This window comes from Hemicordylus capensis, chromosome 4 (genome assembly GCF_027244095.1).
Source record: "Hemicordylus capensis ecotype Gifberg chromosome 4, rHemCap1.1.pri, whole genome shotgun sequence".
NCBI lineage: Eukaryota > Metazoa > Chordata > Lepidosauria > Squamata > Cordylidae > Hemicordylus > Hemicordylus capensis.
The window spans coordinates 217,318,578-217,341,793 of NC_069660.1; the positions used below are offsets into that span (position 1 = coordinate 217,318,578).

Sequence of the window (23,216 nt, forward strand, 5' to 3'; positions counted from 1 at the left end):
TCATTCACATTACATTTTGGGAGTATACTTAAAATGTCTTAAGTATACATCTAATGTGTAAATTGCCCCTGAAAGAGAGAAATACATCATAGTCATATGAATTCTCTATCATAACCTGAGGGCTATCACAAATTATGTGGTACATGCATAATACATGCATGTATTTGTGTGAATAGTTGTACATGCTTTCATTTTTAAAGTGAACTCCAAGACTGCACTGCTCAAATACAGCTTTTGTGTATTGCTATATATGAGTAAATTAAACACAATAGGTAAACAAATATGTATATACAGATCAATAGTCTGTGTGCAGTGTACACAGATTATACATGTATACAATTAATGTGTTATTAGCCCTCGTGTTGTGTGTTGACCATTCCTTCCAAATCCATGCTGTGATGATTTTATAAGCTCCTGGTGATTAGGTGTTCAGAAGTTCTTTCTCCTAACTCATCAACAGAGGTGCACCCAGGTGATATTGGAGCCTGGACCTAAAGGCTTTTGGAGGCCCCTCTCCCCTGCAAATTAAGCATCATCATGCTCAGCCAGGCAACCACACTACCCAGGACAGACTAAAGAGGAATTTGGAGGCCCCCAGGGGCTGTGCAGGCCCTGGACTTCAGCCCCGAAGTCCAGGGGTAAGAGTGCCTCTGCTCATCAAATGATTAATAGGAATCCCTCAGACAATCAAGATGGGTTTGCAAAATTGCTACTTTAAATACAAGGAGCCTGCCCTTTTTTCTGTTACTCTTTTCTGTCATATTTGGCTCTGGTTTAGTGCTGTAGATAAGACTTGTGCCTTTAGAGAGAGAACAACAAATGTGTCCTGTGGCAACTTAAAGAAATTTATTGTGGCATAATGTTTTGTGGGCCAGAGCCTATTTTATCACTCTCATTCTACTATCCAAAGTTTTCCAAAGCAGCATATGAAAAGAAGTGATATTGAATGCTTAATATAATTTTGTGTATTGAAAGCTATGGCAGGAGAAAAAATAATCACTGGTGAAATCCGTTGTGGGATATTAGGGAGAACACTGTTTATTATTTATTTAAAATACTTATATTCCATTTTATAGCCCCAAGAGGTTCTCAAAGCAGCTTATAAAAATTATCATAATAAAACGGCAATAAGTCATGCAACGCAATAGCATTGTGTTCAGATGGCTGCAAGATCATTCATGCTGCCTTGTCTTTGGTCTTCTCTGGTGTTGCCCTTTGGAACTGCCTTCTAGGTGGCAGTTCCAACCGAGGACTTCAAAAGCAAGGGAGTGGGACTGAACTGGTGGAGTTCACTCAGCCTGTGATGGAGGCAGGTCTTCCTTGCTGGCAGTCGTCAGTTTTTGAAGCCCTGACTAATTCTATGTTATCTTGACAGGGATTTTCAGTTCACCTTGTAAAATGAACAGTTAAGAAATATTCAGACAGGGAGGTGTTTAGGTCATTCTAACCAGTGATGGAATGAGAGGTATCATGTTAGAGTATGTGAGGTTGGTCTTCTAAATTAGGTGAGGAATATGGGCCATCATCTCCTCAATGAGTTTCTGTAGACCAGACCTTTTTCTTTCTTCACCAGTTCCATTGGTCCAATCCTGTAAAACAGCAGATTATTCCAGGTTGGTTTGTGCATGTAACTGAAGCATGCATTTGGTTTTTACACATGTGTGGGCTTATTAGAAACAATAATCCCATGAGTAATTTGATTCAAATGTTTAGAGAGTCTTTATTAAAGCCTTTATAAACTTTGAGTTTGAGTTCAGGAAGGAATGAGTGAGGACACTGGGCAAAATGAGGATTTGTGGTTAAGGACTGCAGCATCTTAAAGCCAATCCGTCCTTCTTTATCAAGCCAACATAGTGACAGACGCACATGTCTCTCCTGACAAAGTGTGAGGGTCTCTAGTGACATTTATGTCACTGGAAAGGCCTATAACATGTACACTGTGATTTAATTTTATCTTAATGAAACAATATACATATAAAACTATCCATTAAATATAAAACAGTGAAGTAATTTGCAAATTTTCCTACGGCATAATAAATTAAGCATGGAGAGCTCTCGGAATGCAATTTGCAGTCATTTATAATGCAGTATTTTATGTTAATAATTCAAAATCACATGCTATTTGGAGACACTTCTAATTAATGTATTTATGAAATAGTGAACTGTGACTGTTTTGGTTCCATTTAGCTAAACATTTCGACAGAATGTGCTTGTTGTTGATTTGTGTTTGCTTGATGGCACCAGGAAGCATCAAATGTACAACTGGGGAAAGTTGTGGGAGGTTGAAGGGGTTTTTGTTTTGCTTTGTGTTTTAAAAGTGGGCACACTATTATACTACACTGATTGTGCTAAAATGTATGAGAGTGGGAGAAAGAAAGAAACCCACAGATAATTTGTTTAGAATATTATAAAGCAGGAAAGTTTTGTGAATGAATAATTAATTGGGAGAAAAGTTCAGAGCCTTGTTAAAGGCTCCCTTAAATATTAAGTACTTTTCTCATGGCAAATCTATACACCCTGACATTTCTCTAGAGTAGTCAATCATAGTGCGTATAACTGGTACATTTGGCTTCTTATTTTCATTTAGATTCCATTTAGCACAAGTGTCAGACTAAATATTTATCAGACCCCTTGCTTATCACAGTTTTATGAAGAGTGGTATGTGTATGTATGCTGCAGTGCAATAAGCTGGGCCTTGATAGTTTAGATAGCCTATTCTTTTCTGGTGACTGATAATGTGCCCTCAGGAAGCAGATACAAATGTGGTACATTAGTTACCTCTTAATCTTATCCTTAATTATCTGAAAATGAGACCCTTTAATTGTAATATAAGGCACTCTTAAATAAATGCGCTTAAATTATGCATCCATTTAGTTCTAGTTCACACATGCATCTTCATTATTTGTGACTGCAACTTCAGGTGAAGACTTTCATGTGTGAAGTGAACGGAGCATCAGTGATATAGTTAATGCAGATGGAACATTCATTCACCTTGGAAGTAGCACTTTTCATGAAGCAAGTCCCCACATTCTTCTGCAAGACATCAAGTATACAAAGGAAGGGGGAAAATAACAATAGGCATTCAACAACAACAAATATGTATATACTGCTTTTCAACAAAAGTTTCCAAAGCGGTTTACATGGAGAAATAATAAATTAATAAATAAGGTGGCTCCTTGTCTCCAAAGGGCTCACAATCTAAAAAGAAACATAAGCCAGGCACCAGCAACAGTCACTGGAAGTACTGTGCTGGGGACGGTCAGTCTTAAGCATGTATTTATTTAAAATATTTATACCCTGCCCCTCCAGTACACTACTGCTTGGGGTGGCTCACAACATTAATAAAATAGATACAATGTAAAATAAAAGATTAATAAAGTTTAAACTTAAAAGACCAGGCAGTACAGTTAAGTACTGTAACAAAGTTTGCAGTCATCCAGTGGAGCTTGTTTGGAAGTCACAAGCAAATAAATGGGCAAGCTGGCAATTTTTAACAAACCCCCACTTTCGGGAAAAAGTTAAACATTTGTTAAAAATTGCCTGCTTACCCATTTCTTTTGGGACACTTTAAGGCTTCCCTGGGGAGGAGGGGGTAGCAATGCAAAAGTTGTATCATTAACCAGGGAGTGGCGGGCCCACACAAGCGGGACCCCCTTTTATGGGTCAGCTCAGTTCATTAGCACACAGTCTGATGGAAGACCAAGGATGTTTTGCCCGAAGGTCATCTGCAGTAATCTGGTCCTCTCATGAGAGTGCTAGCCCTGCCCGCCAGCGAGCTGCCAGGGGAGCAGCAGTGTGGGTTGCTCTGCATGGACTGCTTTGCGAGGGTGAGCCCTCACAAGAGCATCCTAGGACGCAGCAAGACAGAACCCCAGGATCCTTTGCCCTCCGTCATATAAATATCCCCTCCTAGGAAGCCATCATTTCCCTTCCCTTTCCTGAGAAACAGGGAAAAAGTGTCCCCCCTAAGACTCCCCGCCCCAGAAATTGTGCTTGTGTGGGACAGTTATGTATAGGGACTCTTAGGAGGTTAGTGGTGCAATCACTGTCAGAAGACATGCTGGCACGGCACGGCATTTAAAGGAATTAAATGCCCTTTCCATGCCAAGGGCAGGCAGCCTTTTCTGAAAAGGTCTGATCGTGCTTGGCACACCCCCTTGGAGAGCATGACGAGTGGCAGCTGCCCTGGTCATATTCTGATGCCTTGCCCACAGTCTGACAATGCCAGAGCTATGGAACTTGCTTGGATGTGGCCTTGGCGGACCAGGAAGAGGGAGGGGCTCCCTTGTCCTGATTCAGGAGGTTGCTGGACCATGGTTGAACGAATGTCTGTGAAGAGATTCATAGTTTAAAATTGAAACTGCTGGTCCAGCAGCTTCTGGTTTCAAGTTACATGCGGATGTAGCCTATGTGTTAACAGTATAGTAACATGACCGATTGTATCGGAAGCTCTTGATGTTGTATGTAAATTTTTACCATAAAGCTTGTTTACTTGACCTCTGAAGAAGCGAGGCCTATACTATTGTGAAGACTAGTGGAATTGGTAGTATACTTACAAGAGAATTTTGGATTATTTACAGTGCAGGAGAGACATATGGAAATCTTGCCTAAAAATGGGAGAGTCCTAACTAATGAGCAAGATTCTTCTTTTTGGCTTGTGCTATAATTTGGATAATTTGCCTCAAACCTACTCTCAGTTGTTTTTCCAGACAAGAGTGGTATTGTTCAACTCTTTTATCTCACATTCATTCTTGACCTGTTGCTTGCTGAGCATTTTTCTTCCTTGAAGTGAGGAAGGTAACTAGGCATGCAAATAGGTCTGAGGTGGGTGTGAATTAATGCAATGGCTGATGACAAGGCCACCGGTGGCTTCCTAAAGTAGCAGGAGTCACAAACGTACATGAGATTGCAGCTCCCCTTCCATCAAAAGACAAACCTCAGTTTGTGATTTTTCTTTTCATAGAACAAAAGTCTTCTGCGTTTCACTTGCATGAAGAATTTTCTTTATAACTATATTGTAAAAAAACCACCCAGAGATTCAAGCCCTATTCACACATTATGTTCAGCACTTGCTCAATCTGTGTACAGTGCGCACAGGTGACTCCTGCTACTTTAGGAAGATTTGTACACATATACAGTTATTCATATGTTTTTGAACACAGTTCACTTCCTATCTGTATCATGCATTCGAGAGACCTTTACCCAGGTTCATTTTTAAGATGAATACAGATATGGTGGTCAGACACCCCAAAATATGTACAAGTGTACAGACATCTTTACATCTCTTACAAAATAATGTCTAAACAGGGCTACAGATGTGTAGACATGTGAGACATTATTATATTATATCTGGATCTTCTAGCTTTACATATCACCAGTTCCTGAGAGCAGGAAGCAACAGCCGAATGTATACAGGAGTTTAAAAAAAAATCTAGAAGTTTCATAATGCTTGGCAACAGCTTTGATAAGATTGATATTACTATTAAGCTGAAAAAAGAGAACTGGACTCTGTCCTATTAATGAGATTTGTTATATATCAGGGGCTGTGCCAGGGGTGCAGCCGATTGTGCAGCTGACAGCGGGCCACTGGGCGGGGCTGCCTTTAGGCAGTTGCCGAAGCCAGCCATCAAAGGGGGCCGGCCTTTAGGAGCAGGCTTCAAGGGTGGGACAGAGGGCTGAGGCAAGTTATGCTGCTGCTTTAAGAACTCCTCTGTTTATTTGCTAGACTATGCAGGTGTTTTGGTGAACCTGGAGTTGTGGGGGAGCATGTTCACTGCTTCTGGGGTGATTCCAGTGGTGGTGGGGAATAGAGGAAGATGTGGAGTTGGCAGAGTAGCAGGCCATTACAGGGGAAGGGAGATCAGAAACATAATAGCTGTTACCCCTTCCAGCTTCCCTGACAGCTCTTTGACCTTGGGGAGCAGTACCAAACCCCCACAGAACCTCACCTTGCTTCTCTATAAAGCCAGTTCAGTTCAAAATAAAAGAGAAATCATCCATCATTTGATTGTGGATGATGGAGCTGACCTGGTATGTATTACAGAGACCTGGATAGAGCAGGTGAGAGGAAATGGGCTGGGAGGAGGAGTGGCTGTGGTACATAAGGCTAATATCTCTCGTACCAGGGTTCCTGTCAGGGAATTGGCGTATATTGAATGTGCGTACCTACATCTGGAGACCAAGGATAGACTGGAACTTCTGTTGGTGTACTGCTCACCTCGCTTCCCAAAGAGTACCTAACTGAGCTGACTGACTTGGTTGTGGAGCTGATGTTGGAGTCTCCCAGACTGGTAGTTCTGGGGGACTTTAATGTTCATTTTGGGACCAATTTGTCAGAATCAGCTTAGGAGTTCATAGCGACCATGACAACTATGGGCCTATCCCAGGTGGTCTCAGCACCAACACACATTGCTGGCCACATTTTCATTTTGGTTTTTTGCTTTGATCAGGAAGGTGTTCCAGGGGTGGGGACTCCTGTGATCTCCCCATTGTCATGGACGGGCAACCATCTGTTTAAGGTTGGACTCGCAGCCTCAACCCTCCTCAGCAGGGGTGAAGGACCTAATAGGATGATCCGCCCAAAATGGCTATTGGATCCCATAGGATTCCAAAAAACCTTAGAAGGTTTTAAGGTTGGTTCTGCCAGAGATTCTGTTGATGCCCTGGTTCAGACTGAGAATAATGGCAATAGACATGATTGCTCCTAAGTGCCCTCTCTGACCCACTTCTAAATTAGTGCCTTGGTATACAGAAGAACTATGGGGGCTGAAGTGGCAAGGCAGATGGCTCGAGTGCAAGTGGAGAAAGACCTGGCTTGAATCCGACAGATTACAACAAAGAGTGCATTTGAAGATCTATGATCCGGCAATGCATGCAGCAAAGAAACTGTTCTTTTCTGCCTGCATTGCTTCTGCCAGCTCACATCCAGCGGAGTTGTCTAGGGTTGTGAGAGGGCTAGAAGATGTCCCTCCTCCCCGTATGAGTATTTGGATCCATCAGTTACCCGTTGTGACATTTTGCATACAAAATATCTCATATTCAAGCTGAACTAGATGCTCCAGTTACTGCAGAATCTATTCTGGAGGTGACCAGCAGCTCCTCTTGTGTGATTAAATTGGATCAATTTCACTTTGTGACTCCTGAGGATGTGGACAAGGTACTTGGGACACTGTACCTTACCACCTGTTCTCTCGGCCCTTGCCCAACATGACTTATACGATTTAGCAGTGAGGTTATTGGAGACAGCCTTGTTAAGATCATTAATGCTTCTCTGAGGGAGGGCAGGATGCCTCCTTGTCTCAAGGAGGCAATTATTAGACCACTCTTGAAAAGACCTGCATTAGATTCCTTAGAATTGGGTAATTATAGGCCTGTCTCCAATCTCCCATGGTTGAGCAAGGTGATCAAGAGGGTGGTGGCATCTCAGCTACAGGCTGTCTTGAAGGAAGCAGATTATCTGAATCCATTTCAAACTGGCGTTTGGGTGGGCTAAGGGGTGGAGATGGCCATGGCTGACCTGTTGGATGATCTCCAATTAGGAATTGACTGGGGGAGTTTGACTCTTTTGAAACTTTTGGCTCTCTCAGTGGCTTTCGATACCATCGGCCATGGTATTCTTCTGGGGCACGTGAAGGGGTTGGGAGTGGGAGGCACTGCTTTGTAGTGGTACCACTCCTACCTCTTGGGTAGGTTCCAGATGGTGTCACTTGGAGATTGTTCCTCTTCAAAACAAGAGCTCTGGTATGCTTTTTAACATCTACATGAAACTGCTGGGAGAGGTCATCAGGGGATTTGGTGCAGGGTGTTATCAGTATGCTGATGACTATTTCTCCATGACAGCTTCATCAGGAAATGGCCTAACTTCCTTAAATGCCTGCCTGGAGGCAGTAAGGGGCAGTAAGGGGCTGGATGAGGAAGAACAAACTTAGGCTGAATCCAAGCAAGATGGAGGTACTCATTGTGGGAGGTCGAGACTGAGGAAGTGGTTTAGATCTGCCTGTTCTGGATGGGGTTGCACTTTCCCAGAAAGGGCAGGTATGTAGTCTGGGAGTACTTCTGGACCAAAACCTTTCCCTGATTTCTCAGGCTGAAGCAGTGGCCAGGAGCACTTTCTATCAGCTTTGGCTGATTCACCAGCCACGTCCATTTCTGGAGACAAATGACCTTAAAACAGTGGTGCATATGCTGGTAACATCTAGACCTGACTACTGCAATGCTGCCTTTGTACGTAGTTCAGAAACTGTAGTTAGTACAGAATACAGCAGTCAGGTTGGTCTCCTGGGTTGCCCAAAGAGATCATATTACACCAATTTTAGAAGAACTACACTGGCTGCCAATAATTTTCCGGGCGATATACAAAGTGCTGGTTATTACCTATAAATCCCTAAATGGCTTGGGGCCCTAGGTATTTAGGAGACTGCCTTCTTCTTCATCAACCCCACCACCTGTTAAGATAATCTGGGGAAGTCTGGTTGCGGTCTCCACCGGCTCGGTTGATGGCAACTTGAGATGAGGCCTTTTCTAGAGTTGCCCCGGAACTCTGGAACACGCTTCCTAACAAAATTAGAGTCTCTCCTTCTCTGAATGTTTTTAAGAAGGACCTAAAAATGTACCTGTTTAGTCAGGCTTTTTAGTTTATAGTTCTAAAGCTTTGGTTTTTAGAGTTTTTATTGTATTTTAAATTGTTAATGTTTTAATGGTTTTATATTGTGAACCGCCCAGGGACTTTTATTGTATGGGGCAGTATATAAATGTACTACATTTTAAAGATCTATATGAGCTGTTTCTGTAAGTCCTGGATATCATTTCTTAGGGTGCATAAATGCAGTAGCTGCAAATGGGTGTGGCAGAAGAAATGGCAGAATCAGTCCAGCTGGAGGAATTTTGGTTCTGTTTCTCCTTCCTTCCCCCAGGGCCAGTGCCTCTGCCAAGCTTGGCCAAGTTATACCTGCTAGTGAGTGGGGCAGAACAAAATAGCAGAGTCAGCCCAGCTGGAGAAGCTTTGGTTCTCTCTCTCCTTCTGCCCTGTCTCTGGACAAGGCAAGGCACACCTGCACAGAATATACAGAAGTATATTTTACTGTCATTTCAGAATGTGCAGCACATACACACTGGTTAGGGGCAAAACAACATTTTGTACAAATGGCAAAATTTCAGAATGTAGCTTTGACCTTTAAAAAAAACACTTTTGAACATTTTCTTATTGTTGTACTGGCTTCAAGGTGCCATGTTCAGGGAATGACAAATAGGATTAATTTTTTTAATGCATTTCAAATTTGATTTTTGAAAGGCATTTTAAACATTCATGTCAATTTATCAATGTGCCAAACTCAATATTTTTACACCTTGTGTCCCCCACTTTTATTCCTAAATTCAACAGCATCCATAATTGGGAATCTAGAAAAAAATTGAATTAGGAGAATATAAACCTGATTTTTAGCCAGCAAATTCAAGCTCAGATCAGATGCATTTCTTCAGAATCAGGTTCATCTTCCTCACCCTCTGCTTCAAAAACACACAATATTTTTATTAATGGTCTGAGTAACAAGGGCTGGAAATTATTCTTTTTACCTACCAACACTCTTTGCTCTTTTCAATACAATCCATGGACAACAATTTTTTTTTCATAATACAAGACACTTATTTGGTGAAGGATTATACTCTGGTTTAGTAAAGCTGAGTGATTGTGGTCTTATAAAAGTTATGCACAGTTTTATAACAAGGCTATAATGTGCACAAAGATTAAAAAAATATTCTTTCTGTGCTTTCTAGTCACTGTGATAGAGAATTCTTAGTTAGGAAAACAGCAAAGGGTTTGTTCCTGAATGAAAAGCACAGTTACTATTAAGGCCTCCTTCAGACATTCCTGTAGGTGTGGCTTCAACAGATGGGCAGTTTCACTTGATTCCCCAGACGATGACTATCTGCAGTCGAGGCGACTGCAAAGTGGGTGGAACTGGCTGTGCAGGCTTCCCTGGACCAAGGAAGGAAAGCCACACCAGCCAATTGAATTAGAGCAGTGGGAGGAGCTTCCTCCCTTAAGTCTGAAGGTTAAGAAGTTTAAGTAAACCTCTTTCCCAAACCAGATGACACACTGCAGCCTCTGGACCCTTGGTTAGGTAAATGAACCTTACTTGCAGCAGAGGGTTCAACGGGATGCAGGGGGTCGGAATCGGGACCATAGTTGGGTCCTGGAACCGCAGTTCCGATAATTCAGGCATCACAGGAGGCCTACCTGAGGTGAGTTTGTCTCAGGTTTCCTGTGATGTCTGAAGGTGGCCTAAGTTAACTGACTAGCTGTGTGACCTTCTTTATGCGGTTCAAGAAAGTTTGTTGTGAAATCGACTAAAATTGTCCCTCCTTCATAGCATTGTGCCAGCGCTTCATTAATCTGAATGTTGGCCACAGCAGATAAAAGTTTCAGCATTTACAAACAATAACCCCTTATTAGTTTTAAAGACCTGGAAAAATGAAAAGGAAGTGGAGAAGGGATTTTGTCCGGTATTGAAAGTCCCCATTTTCAACAAAGAAGCTTCCAACAGACACTTTAGCATGAAACTACTTAGTTAGAATGTATCAAAACTCTTGATACTATTTGTTCAGGCTTGAATTGAAACTATGTTTTCCAGTCACATTACAGGTGTTAATGAATTTAGCAAAATGAGATAGATTCTGTTATCACCAGTTCCTGCTGCTGTGAATGTTGCTTTTCTTTTCTTGTTGCATTTCATGGCCATTGTCATTCCATTGTCTATTCTTTTTCTGTCTACTTATACATTTATATATACACACACCTGACACCTCAGGATAACACTATGAAGTGGACTGCAGTCCGCAAAAGCTTATGCTACAACAAAACTTGTTAGTCATTCGGGTGCCACAAGATTTTAGTCAAGGAGGTTTTTGAGAGGTTTGATAAATAGCCTTCCTTCTTTTGGATTAAACTACAATATATCAATACGCTTTGTGTGTTGACCCAAGAGGGCACAGTTGATGCTACTTAGAATATTACAAACCCTCTGCCATATGCATGTTGTCTAGCCTAGACTTCAACCCTATCACTTTTCAACAGATTGTTTTAGACAACAGATCTCATGGGCAGGGAATCTGCAATGCATATAAGCTTCCTTGCTCATTTAATACAAAAGAGTCCTAGACGTTGACCTTGTCTCCGGAATCCAGCTTGGCAGGGATGTAACACTGCAAAGACCTGCAAATCCCTTTTTAACAAGGCTACCTGAACCCAGTGGCCAAGTCCAAATAAATGAAAATATAAATATGCCTGATGGATCAGTTGCTGCAAGAATGGGGTGTAAGCATGGAAAAGACTGGAGCTTGGGTCTGCTCTGAAGTACCAGATTTAGCACAACAGCTATCAGCTCCAAAACACAATAAGGTTGTGTACACGACTATGAGAGGGGCTGGGAGAAGGCAGGGATGAACCTACCATCCCCCCAGAGAATCTTCTGTGCACCATTGCATGCCCACATGATCCATGCTGCTCCCAGCAGCATGGATCACTGGAGGCCAGTTAAGCAAGTCCTGGCCTCCAGGAATCCCTAAAGGCACCATGCGACTAGCGTGGTGCATTGGGGGATTCCCCCAGGAGTTGGGCGCTCTAGGCACCCAACTCTGTATATGCTTGGGCTACATGCAGCCCAAGCATACACACGACCCCGGCCCTGGGTTACAGGGTGTGCTCCTGCCCTCTTACCCCAGTTAAAGGCCAAGTTTAAAAACCAGGCTTGTAGCGGTGGCAGTGCTGGCATCGGTCTCGATCCTGGCACTGCACATGAGCAGCCCTGCTGGTGTGCACAGCCTCTGTGTATGCTGGGGTATTGTTGTTTTAAATTAGTAAATGATGGACAGACCTTTTAATAGAAGCAATGGTTATCAAAACGTATATAGCTATCAAAAAAATGACTCCTCCTTTCAAGGTACATTTTCATGCTAGCTAACCAAATTCAGACACAGTCTGAAATGATCAAAAGATCTTTGTTACAAAAGTTATCCCATCTATTGCCTATACGAGCTGGCAATTCAGTAAGAGAACTCATAGCAGGTTTTGAAAAGGAGCTTTGCTGAGTAAAGACCTACGAAGGTTGAAGTCTGAAGCACACACACCTGGGAGTTAGGTCCATTGAATTCCCCTGGACTTGGTGTCAAGAAAATAAGCTTAGAATTGTACTGTGAGTTACAGTACTCCCTTGAGCAATTTTCTGCATTCCGCTTCAGGATATTGTTTCTTTCCTTTACCCAAGAATCAGTGTGTGCATAATGAATGGAAGAAGGGAATTAAATCAATGAGATGAAAATTTGGGAACAGACTAACTTGGCTGCAACCCTAGATGTCATTAAGATTTAAAGCAGTATGTTCACTCCATGAGGAAGAAACTAGTTAGCATAGACTCCTGGATATAATGACCCTTGCAGTCTGATCCTATGCATGTTTATTTGGAAGTGTGCTGCATCAAGTTGAATGGATCTTATTTCTAACTAAATATGTTTAGGATTGTAGCCTTAGGACTATGCTAAATGTTTGTGCGAATCTCTTGTTAAAAAGTGTGCTTCTAAATGAAAACACCTCTTTTCTTTTGAGGGGGTCCAATCCCTCAAATACTTGCTTTGGCATCAAGTAGCAGCTTTGAGGTGTGACTTTGGAGGGAAACACTCAGATATTTTGTTAATTGTGAGGATAGGACATTTTTTCATGGTACTTTTGCTTTGGCAGATACTCAAGCTAGTACACAAAACATGAAGTTTGCTTAAGGTGTTTTTAAATTATTGTTGTATTTCTTTTGTGTTGCAATTAGACTGTTTTATGAAAGTTCTTGGTTTCCCCCTGTTACTGATTGTTATCTTGTGTTGAACAGATGTAGGTTATTCTCCCTGAAATTTGTAGCTGGAACCATTAAAATTTACTTCAGATCTGGAAATGGGACCATGTGGATGCTTGAGATGTACTATATCCCCTAATCCTGAATTTTAAAAAGTATTTAGTGATCATCAAAATGCCACCTCAAAGTGAGATAACTAATAACTAATTGGAAATTTAGTTAAGCTTTCTCAATGGATGCTTCAGTGTGTTTTAATGGAAAAGGCAAACTTGCACAAAAGCTGAGCAAACTGTCTTCAGATAAAAGATACTTCTTGGTATGTATTAACAGTAGCCTTTGTATTCAGTCAGACACAGGTGGAATAATTAGATCTTTAGGTAAAGGTTAATAGACAATTAGGCAAACCATATCACTCTTGTATATGGTGCAGAAATGGATGGTTGCTGTCTCCCAGCTACCGGTTCAACACTGCCCATAACCTCTTTCCATGTCTGTTAGCATGCAGAGTAGGAGATGGATTAACTGAAAGCAAATCCATCCATGCATAGTGGAGTCAGTCTGAGATGAATTTGTTGATGATGCAAGTAATTTAACCTATATTTAGAGGCAGAAGGCCAGTTTGGGTGATACGTCATCTGCTGGGTCCAGCACATGAAAAGGGATGGGTTTGCATTGTGAGTGTTTACATCCCTCCCTCTTCTCATTGTGCTGGAGTGCCTTTTTCTAACTGAGGTGGCCATTCATCCACAGAGGCCATTTGAGCATGTGCAGTGGCCATTTTGTTTTTGGTGGCCATTTTTAAAAAAATAAATTAATTTTAAGAATTTGCGCCCCCCTTCAAGTGGCGCCCAGGGCACGTGCCCTGCCTGCCCTACCCTATATATGCCCCTGCTCAAAATCTATGAATGACATGTGTTTCAGATAAGGTCTTTTTGGAATGCAATAGAATGAAAACTTCCAAGGCCATGTGGATCTACTGTGTTTTACTTTGTTATACAACATAAAAACATTAAGCATGGCTTCTTAAAATGCCACTTCTAGGGATGAGGCAAATTCTAACTCCTTTTGCAGCAAGGAGTTTGAAGGATCAGTCTGGAAGCCACAATAAGTGCTTTTTACATACTAATCATGTTTATCCTTGTCCTCTTTCTACTGTTTTTATGTTATTATTTAACACATTTGTATCCTGTCCAGATTAGTGCTGTTCATTTCTGATAGAGAAGGTGCCATTTTGGAAGAGGTGAAGATCTCACAGCAAGGCAAGCTACTCCCTCCGCCCCCAGAAATTTTCTGTGCTAAACATTGTACAGTGTAATCCCTTCCCCTTTCCTGGCAAGCATGTTGCCACCAGAGGGAGAGGAATCACACTGTGCGTCCTGCTGTGGATTACTTCTTTTACAGTGTCAAGTGCTCTCCTTTTAAGAAAGTGCTTCCCTCTTTCTTCACAAAGTGTGATGGAAGGGATATGGATCCTGCTGTACACTCCCACCTTAAAGTGCCGCTATAAAGGAGACACACTCACCCTGGTAGCATGCAGACTGAAAGATCACCAGAATGTGGGAAGGGAGGCTGCTCATGAAGAATGGAATAGGGTTGTGTGTTTTGTTTTGTTTTTCTGTTTTGTTTTTGGCCCGAATCTGAAACACCCCCGTTTTGTTCTTTGTTCGAAATCAGCCAATCTGAAACACCCCAATTTTGTTCTTTGTTCGAAATTGCAAAATCCGAATCTGAAACGTTTTGGATTTTGAAAAATGGCCCCGGGGAAAACTAGTGGGTGGGGGTGGTAGTGCCCAATGGGTGAAACTACCACCCAAATTTCAGAGGAATTGGGCAAAGGGCTGATTTTTTGGTGAATTTTTGAAGTATAGGATTTTTCCCATAGGGAAGAATGGAGGTTTCAGCAAAAGTATAGCTTCATGTTGGGAGGAAAGGGGTGACCCAGAGCAGAGTAGGGTGGGTGGTAGTGCCCAGTGGGGGCAAGGAAGCTGCCAGAATTATTTCAAAGGAATTGGGCAAAGGGCTGATTTTTAAAGATGTAATGGAGTTTGCGCGTCTGTAAAGTTCTTCCCCATAGGGAATGATGGACCTCCATAATTCCTGCCCCATAACTGCACTTGGGGGGCACCAGGGTGGCCCAGAGCAAGTGGTGGTGTAGAGCACATAGGGTGCCAATCAGCCCCATGGGTTGTTAACCCATGGGGTACTGTTGTTTCTGAGATGTTTGAGTGTAGATTCAGATTCTATGGTAGCCAGTGAGAGGGGATTCATGGTTTGTCATTGAAAATCTCATATGCTACCAGAGAATCTATACTCAGAGCACCTCAGAAACAACAGAACCCAGCACCCCATGGGTTAGCAACCTATGGGGGTGGTTGGCACCCTGTGTGCACTACACCACCACTCGCTCCCGGCTACCCCAGTGCCCCCCAGGTGGAGTTATGGGTCTTCTGAAACCTCCTTTATTCCCTGGGGGGGGGGACCCTGAAGAAGTGTAAACTTCAACAATTTCTAAGAAATCAGCCCTTTGCCCTATTCCTTTGGAATAGGGCAAGTGGCAGGTACCCTTAGGGCACCACCATTCAACCCACTGTTTTGACCCTCAGGCCCCCTTTCTGCCCTGAATCTGCCCCAAAGACATGTCAACTTCAGAAATTCTTTAAAATTCAGCCCTTTCCCCAATTCCTTTGGAATCTGGGTGGCAGCAGGCACCCATTGGGGCACTACCACCTGAACCACTCTTCTGCTCCCAAAACCCCCTTTCTGCCCCGAATCCACCCCAAATTACATCAACATCACACATTAACAACAGCAGAGCTTTGGAAAAAATCAGGCAGATTTCCTAAGGTCATGCACATCCACATCCCTCCTGCCCAAAATGCAATTGATCTCTACACAACAGTGTGAAACAACAACAATGAAATGCACGCTGCCCTACTGGGCAATGAGGGTAAATGCACACTGCCCCACTAGCCAATGAGGGTAAAATTTACACTTAAATTTGCTTAAAAGGAATAAGGAGGCAATTACCAGCAGATCAGCCCATGCTTTCGCTGGCCAATCTGCGGGCTGGAAGGGCTGCAAATTCAAACAGATGTCAAAACTCAAAATGGAGACTGAAGGAGAAAGACTTTTTGCGATCGCAAAATGGAGCTCCAAAACAGCTGAAACAACAAAACATTTTGTATCCGAAACAGGGACGTTTTGTTTTGGCTACAAAATTTTCTGTTTTGAGCACTGGGTGTTTTGTTTTGGCTACAAAGCAGCCGAAATGGCCTGTTTTGTGCTCAAAACATTTTGTATCCGAAACGAAACGCACATCACTAGAATTGAAGTGTTTACAAAACAGGGTTTTTAGGCTCAGTGATCTGTGAGGAGTAGATTTACTACCTGGGAAAGACTCCAGTTCTGGCACACAAGAAATGATATCATTGCAATCAGCGTCATCACCTGAACTGGAGCAACGAATCCTTCCATTTTTTCTCATTCACTGCTTGCTCCATTGTTTTCAGTTGCACATTCCAGGTGCATAGCAATTCTGCAGCCGCTGCATGAGCCATGCTGACTTTTTGAAGGGAAGAAGACAAAAGGCCGAGCTGTGCATGCACAGTAAATATGAATTTAATTAAGTACACAGAAAAGGAAGGCTTATTAAAAATAGCTGTCCCCCTTTTGTTTTGGTAGGCAGCATGCTGGTTCTACTTTATTTCCTCATTAGGTGAGAGCTCATGCTACTCAGCCTTAGTGTCACTACTTATGTCAACCTACCTAAGGCCTGCTCAACATCAGCCCTCCTGCTGATGTTGGCCTATAACGCCCATAATCCTTGGCTATTGGCTACTGTGGCTGGGGATGATGGGAGTTGTAGTCCAAAACCAGCTATTGGCTACTGTGGCTGGGGATGATGGGAGTTGTAGCCCAAAAACAGCTGGGGGGGGGCTAAGTTGAGCAGGCCTGCACCTCCAGGTAGCTTTTTATAACAATATTGATGGAATTTCCAGGGGGTCTCTCATCTAAGTTTTGGCCAGCTTGAGGCTTGCTTAGCTTCAAAGATTAGACTGTATTTGACATCTTCAGATAATTATTTGGGCAACCAGAGTTTATGTAGTGAACTCCTTATGAGTTTATCAAGTGTATTAATGCTGTCTTCTGAATGCTCTGTCTATGGTGAGATGATCCCATCCTGGAATAACCTTTGAAGCCAGTTTGTGCAAAGACATGGTGAGTTATGGCACTTGTCAGAGCATCAAGAACAACACCTTGCTATGCCAAAGGTGGCACATGTAAAGCTTTCACTGGCAGTGAAGCGAATGAGAGAACTCCTGCTTGAGCAGGTTTCTGTGTGTGAACTGAAGTCAATTTAGAACTTTGGGCTACAGTGTTTGGTGGTACTGGCAACGAAAACAGCCACATTCTGCACTGCCAAATTTTGTGAATACCTAGGGTGCTACCATCTAATCCCTCTCCTGCTACGAGCACCATAGGGCATATGGAAATTTTCCAACATAAAAGAAGGCTGTTGGTGGTAGAAGATTTCCACGTGCAGAATAGGGATGGGCAAACTGGTTCGAGCTTTGCTGAGGCTGTGGGTGGGGGGAGGTCTGCAGAGCTCTCCCCTCCCACTGCCGACCTTCCTCGTACCAAAAATCACCCAATTTGGTTGTTCTTCGGCCATTTCTGGGCCTTTCCCCATTGTGGCAGCCATTTTGGAGGCCACCGTGCATGTGCAATGGGACCCTGCATGGATGGGTCATGACCCAGGCCGTGTAGAGGCACATTGTGCATGTGTGGCAGCCTCCAAAATGGACACAGCAAGGGGGAAAGGCCTGGAAGAGGCCAAGGAATGTCCAAGCAGGGTGATTTTTGGCATGAGGAAGGCCGGCGGGGAAGAGGGAACCTCTGCAGACCCCCTGCAGCCTCAGAGAAGTCCCCCCGGAGGGGGTAAGTACTAATTTTATTTATTTATTCATTCATTCGAATTTTTTTAATTGACTCGCAACCCCACCACCCCCAAACTGAACCAAACCCAGGCAGGGCTCTATGGGCAGGGGCAAATCTGAACTGGCCCGGTCCTGTTCAGATTTGAACTGAACTGGGCCAGCTGGTTTTGTGCACACCCCTAGTGCAGAGCAGTGCATGCAAAAGGGGGAGGGAATCAGGTGATGGGGAACTGGAATGCGCCCTAATTTGTCCATAACAATGTCAAACCAAAAGCTTTTACTGAAATAGACTTGTATTTTGTTGTTCACACTTTTATTGGTTTTTGAAAGAAAATAAATTAATATAGAGGCTACTTTGAAGATTATCCACCCCACCCTTTCACTCCCTGGTCCACAATGTCTACAAATCATATTGATTTAGCACAAAGTTATTTACAGGTTAAAATTGAAGTTAAATAAGCCTGTAAACAGAATTTAGCAAAGAAACCCTATACAACTGAGCAAGATTAAAGGTAATTTCAAGATGCTAGTTTTAACCTTTAAAGCCCTAAATTTCTTGGGACGGGGTTACCTGAAAGAGCGCCTTGCCCCATATGTCCCAACCCGGATCTTAAGATCTTCTTTGGAGGCCCTCCTCTGAGTGCCCCTGCCAAACGTGGTGAGGTGGGTGACTACTAGGGAGAGGGCCTTTTTGGTGGTTGCACCCCGTTTATGGAATAGCCTCCCCAGATAAGTTTGCCTGGCTTCATCACTTTCTTTTTTTAGATGCCAGGTAAAGATGCCAGGTAAAGAGAACTGGTCTTGTGGTAGCAAGCATAAATTTTTCCCTTTGCTAAGCAGGGTCCACCATGGTTGCATTTGAATGGGAGACTACATGTTGAGTGCTGTAAGATATATTCCTCCCTGGCATCTCCAAGATAGGGCTGAGAGAGACTCCTGCCTGCAATCTTTGAGAAGCTGCTGCCAGTTTGTGTAGACAATACTGAGCTAGATGGACCAATAGTCTGACTTGGTATATGGCAGCTTCCTATGTTCCTATGACCTTTTTGTTCACTCAGGCCTTTTAAATTTTGATCTGATTTTTAAAAAAGTCTTTTAAATTGGTTTGTATTGTATTTTGTACCCCTCCCCCCCCTTTATTTGTCTGTTATGATTTAATGAGCCAGGTTTCACGATTGGTGAGACCCGGTTTGGTGAGCTGAGCGGGGAGAGCGGACCAAGCCCGCTCTCCCCACTCACAATCAGGGAGGGAACCTTGGGCGGCTGGATCAGCTGGATCGTCCGCCCACACGATTGTTGGCTCTGTGATGGAGCCGGCGGGGGCTGGGGGGAGCGGGGGCTGAGCGGCTCCCGGTGAGACCTGGTTTGGTGAGCTGAGCAGTTTGGTGAGCTGAGCGAGGAGAGCAGGCTAAGCCCACTCTCCCCGCTCACAATCAGGGAGGGAGCCCTGGGCAGCTGGATCGGCCGGATCAGTCACCCACACGATTGTCAGCTCCGTGATGGAGCCGGCGGGGGCTGGGGGGAGCAGGGGCCGATCGGCTCCCGGAAGCTCCAGCATGTCCTGCGCGAGTGCGCAGGGCATGCTGGTGAGACCCCTGGAGCCGGGAGGCAGCTTTTCGCCTGGCCTCCGGGGGTCTCCTTGTGAGTAGCTACGGCGCGGAGCTGTGCCACGGCTACTCACGATTAAAAAGCCTGGGTTTGCAGAGCGCTCACTCTGCAAACCCGGTTTTAGGGGAGGGGTATTTAGGCGGGTTAACTGCCTGGGAGCCACTGGGCTCGCTTGAGAGCCCAGTGGCTCCCACGATCAGCCAAAATTGGGCTAGGCTCCCCTAGCCCGATTTTGGCTGATTGTGGGAATAGCCCCATTGTGTTTTGTGTTTTTATCTCATGTTTTAATGTTGTGTTGTAAGCTGCCCAGAGAACAATTTGTTATGGGGTGGCTAGCAAATAAAGTTCATTATTATTATTTATAAAGTGGGGGGAAACAAAGCTAAAGAGAGGAAAAATACTTGCTAAGGCTGGAAAATGAGTATGCCAGCAAAAGAAGAAGTTGTTACTTAATAAGGTTAATAACAGATAAAGTTGCCTAAAGATGACTTGTTATTACTGACGGACATTTTATTAAAATGTTAATGGCCTGAGGCAAAAGCAAACTGTTTCCCTAACATACCAGAAAAACTACTTTCTCTGGAATTGTACACAGCAGAATGCTTTGGATCTGAGATAGCTGTAATAAGCACAATTGAAATTTGGACCATCACTATTTGTGAGATCTTAACTTGATTAAAACGGGATGGATTTCACCTGGGATAAAATAGATGATGTGCTCCTTCAGCAAAACCCCTGCCTCTAAAACTCACATACTGATTTTTTTAAAATGAACATCTGCTGGATTGTGTTTCTGCATTCCAAACAGCCTACATTTTGAACAGTTGAAAGCAAACTGTACTAACTGTGTTTTCTTTTTCTTCACATGATAAGCAAGTGAAAGGTATAGTCCTATGAATGTAATAGCTTTAGCTACACAATGCAGTGGTGCAATAGTAGCTGGAAAGAAAATAAGTATTCATCAGCATCTTTAAGCAAGGCGATTGTTTGGGTAGCATAAAGTAGACTGCATTCACTGAATTGTGATGGAATCCTTTGTGATTTGGTTAGGAGTACTACAAAAAAGAGCTGTGTAGAAAAAGGTCCACAGATGTACATAGATTTGTTTCTATGGATGGAATATCAGCTCAAAACATAATGTGCCCATTGTACCTCTCCTCCCAACACATAGGAGTCTAGTCTCTCCGAAATGTTCAGCCATATATGCAGCGTGAAAGAAAGTGTAGAACAAAATGTTGATATGAATGGGCTGCTGGAGCAGCAAAGTTTAACAAAATTATAAAGACATGCAATCAAATCTATGCAACCAGAAATTTAAATGAGAAAATGGTGTGCCCGATGAAAGGCAATTCACTGTAGCATTGATTGCTTCAGCCTTCTGGAATGAAGATGCATTCAGATTTTTCAAGCACAATTGTTATGTGGTTAGTTGGCCAACATTTGGATAAACAGTTTAGATTTTATTTTGATTATAGCCAATTGTTTCATTCTTATGCATTCTATTCTAGTTTTTCTAGACGTATTTTATACTGGCTGAAATCCAGACTAGCTCTGTGCTGGTGCAACAGTGTCTGAAATCTGGGCTAATGTGCTGTTGCACAAGAGAGGAGGGGAAATTTTTGGACATTCTTTCCTTCTCTCTGAAGCCCACTGGTCTGTGTTACCACAGTTGATGTGGGGGGTGGGGGAGAGAGAGAGAGAGAGAGCCCTGAATCAAACCTGGCTGGAAAAAATTACAGTGGGGTTATCTCAAGCACCACCTTCAGGCATACTTACCTACCAGATACTTAGATTAGCTTTACAAGCCCTGCTCTCTGTCCTGCCATTGACTGAGGTGCACTCAATGAGTGTGAGGAATGGTGTCCTTTTGACAGGAAACAGAGCTTTAGTGCTTCTTATAAAGGCTCAGTTAGCATGGCTCTCTGGGTTCAAGTCTCTGGCCCCATTTGCTAACCCCCGCTAACTGGGCAAAGAGGCACCTTTTACCGTGGTGATTCTCTTTATTTAGCAGGGGTAGAGTAACTGGCCCTATCCACCCCCAGCACAGTACTTCCAGTGACTGTTGCTGGTGTGTGTCTTATGTTTCTTTTTAGAATGTGAGCCCTTTGGGGACAGGGAGCCATCTCTTATTTGTTATTTCTCTTTGTAAACTGCCCTGAGCCATTTTTGGAAGGGCGGTATAGAAATCGAATTTTTTATTATTATTATTATTATTATTATTATTATTATTATTATTATTATTATTATTATCTGCACGTGACAACAAACTGGAGTTGAATGGGGCAGAGAATGGAATTCATGTACATCTGAATGTGTGAAACTGCAACTTTGTGGCAAAAGCGAACTGCAGTTTCCATTACCAAACTCCAGTTTGAACCTTTGGTTTGTAGTGAGTTTTGCTGCTCCAACATGAGGTTTGAAGGCGGCAGCGTTACGTCCGAATGCAGATGCTGCCATAACTGTTTTGTGCTGTTTCTGGAACCAAAATCATAGAGAGGATGTCCCAGACCTGCCCAGGAATGCTCCCACTCCATGCCTGCTGTGTTTCTTGATGGCCGCTTCTCCGAAACTTGCCCAGCCCCCTATCTCCACACTCCTCAAGCTGTTGCCCAGCAACAGGGATGCCACCTTGTCCCAATCCAAGCTTCTAAGCCTGTCAAGGGGAAAAGTTACATTGGGGGTTGCTTGCTTTCCATTGTGTCTCTTGTTCCCCCCCTCTGGCAATCAGAAGAGAAAAGGGATGGGATGGCAAGATGGGCACTATGTGTTTTGTTCAAAGCCCCTCGCCCCCCAAAAAAGATAATGAAGTATGTTCAGAAGCACATGGAATCGTGGTGGCACCATAAACTGGGCACCCAATGAGATCACTGCAAAGATAACATTTGACAGGGCAGTGATACCCAGGGTCAGCTTTAAAAGGAAGCCCCACCCAGGAATTCACATTATTTGTTTGTTTGTTTGTATGTATGTTTGATTTCTATAACGCCCCTCCAAAAATGGCTCAGGGTGGTTATGGCTCTGCTCTATTTTTTTGTAAAATAAAGTCAGGAAAGGGGGGCCTAGCCCCTTCCCCTTGGGTAATAGAATGCAGTCACTGGTGTTACTCACAAGAAGAACCATCCAGAAGGAGCTGTATTTCCTGCAATCACATGAGATATTCCTCCTGTGTGATGATGATGTATATTGCTCTGGACCACTGTCTCATGAGAGGGAAAGGCCATGGAGACATCCATGCACTTTGCATGAGAACTGTCCTGGGGTACACAGGGATGGGGCAGACTCATTAATAATGTGCAATGATACCCCTAGGTCCCAAGGACCGTTCTCTCATGAGAGTGAAAGACCATGGTGATACAAATGCGGGCCAGATGGCAGCTACTGCCCAGCCTGATAATTGGGGCTTACCTCTCCCACAATTCTGTGTGGTGGCCAATCTGCATACACTGCAAGGCTGATCCAAACCCATGACATTTGAATGCAAGTAATGATCTATTCCTAGTCCTGGTGTTCCCCTAGTCTGCCCACCTGGTATCTCCTGGACACATGGAGCAGCCACTACCCCTTGGGAGTATGAAAGGGTTGCCTGGAGAGGAGAGGGTCATGTTGTACAAGTTCTATTATTAACCAGAGAGAATGGAGGACCCACACAAGTGGGCCCCCCTTTATTTGGATGGCCTAACTCATGAAAATGCAGTCCAATGCAGGACTGAAGGTCTTGGAGCCTCTGGTCCTCCCCAGTGGACTGGCTCTCTCATGAGAGGGCTAATCCCCAGCTGGCAAGCCGACACGGGGGCAGGAGTGTGCTTGGGTGTTCTTGGAGTGCTTTGCCAGGGTT

The 23,216-nt window shown here is 43.5% G+C and overlaps 1 long non-coding RNA gene across 3 annotated transcripts in view; it reads right to left on the minus strand.

Moving 5' to 3' along the window:
* Positions 1-1,022: 1,022 nt before the first annotated feature.
* The window catches only part of LOC128324368 (uncharacterized), a 45,239-nt gene continuing 23,045 nt past the window's right edge, over positions 1,023-23,216 (minus strand). For 2 of the 3 annotated variants that reach the window (XR_008306814.1, XR_008306816.1), the window contains exons 2-5: positions 9,429-9,504; positions 8,948-9,050; positions 2,992-3,033; positions 1,023-1,589 (exon numbers count right to left, since the gene is read on the minus strand). This is a non-coding gene — a long non-coding RNA (uncharacterized LOC128324368). The remainder of the gene's footprint in view (positions 1,590-2,991; positions 3,034-8,947; positions 9,051-9,428; positions 9,505-23,216) is intronic. The other variant, XR_008306815.1, reaches the window with a different exon arrangement.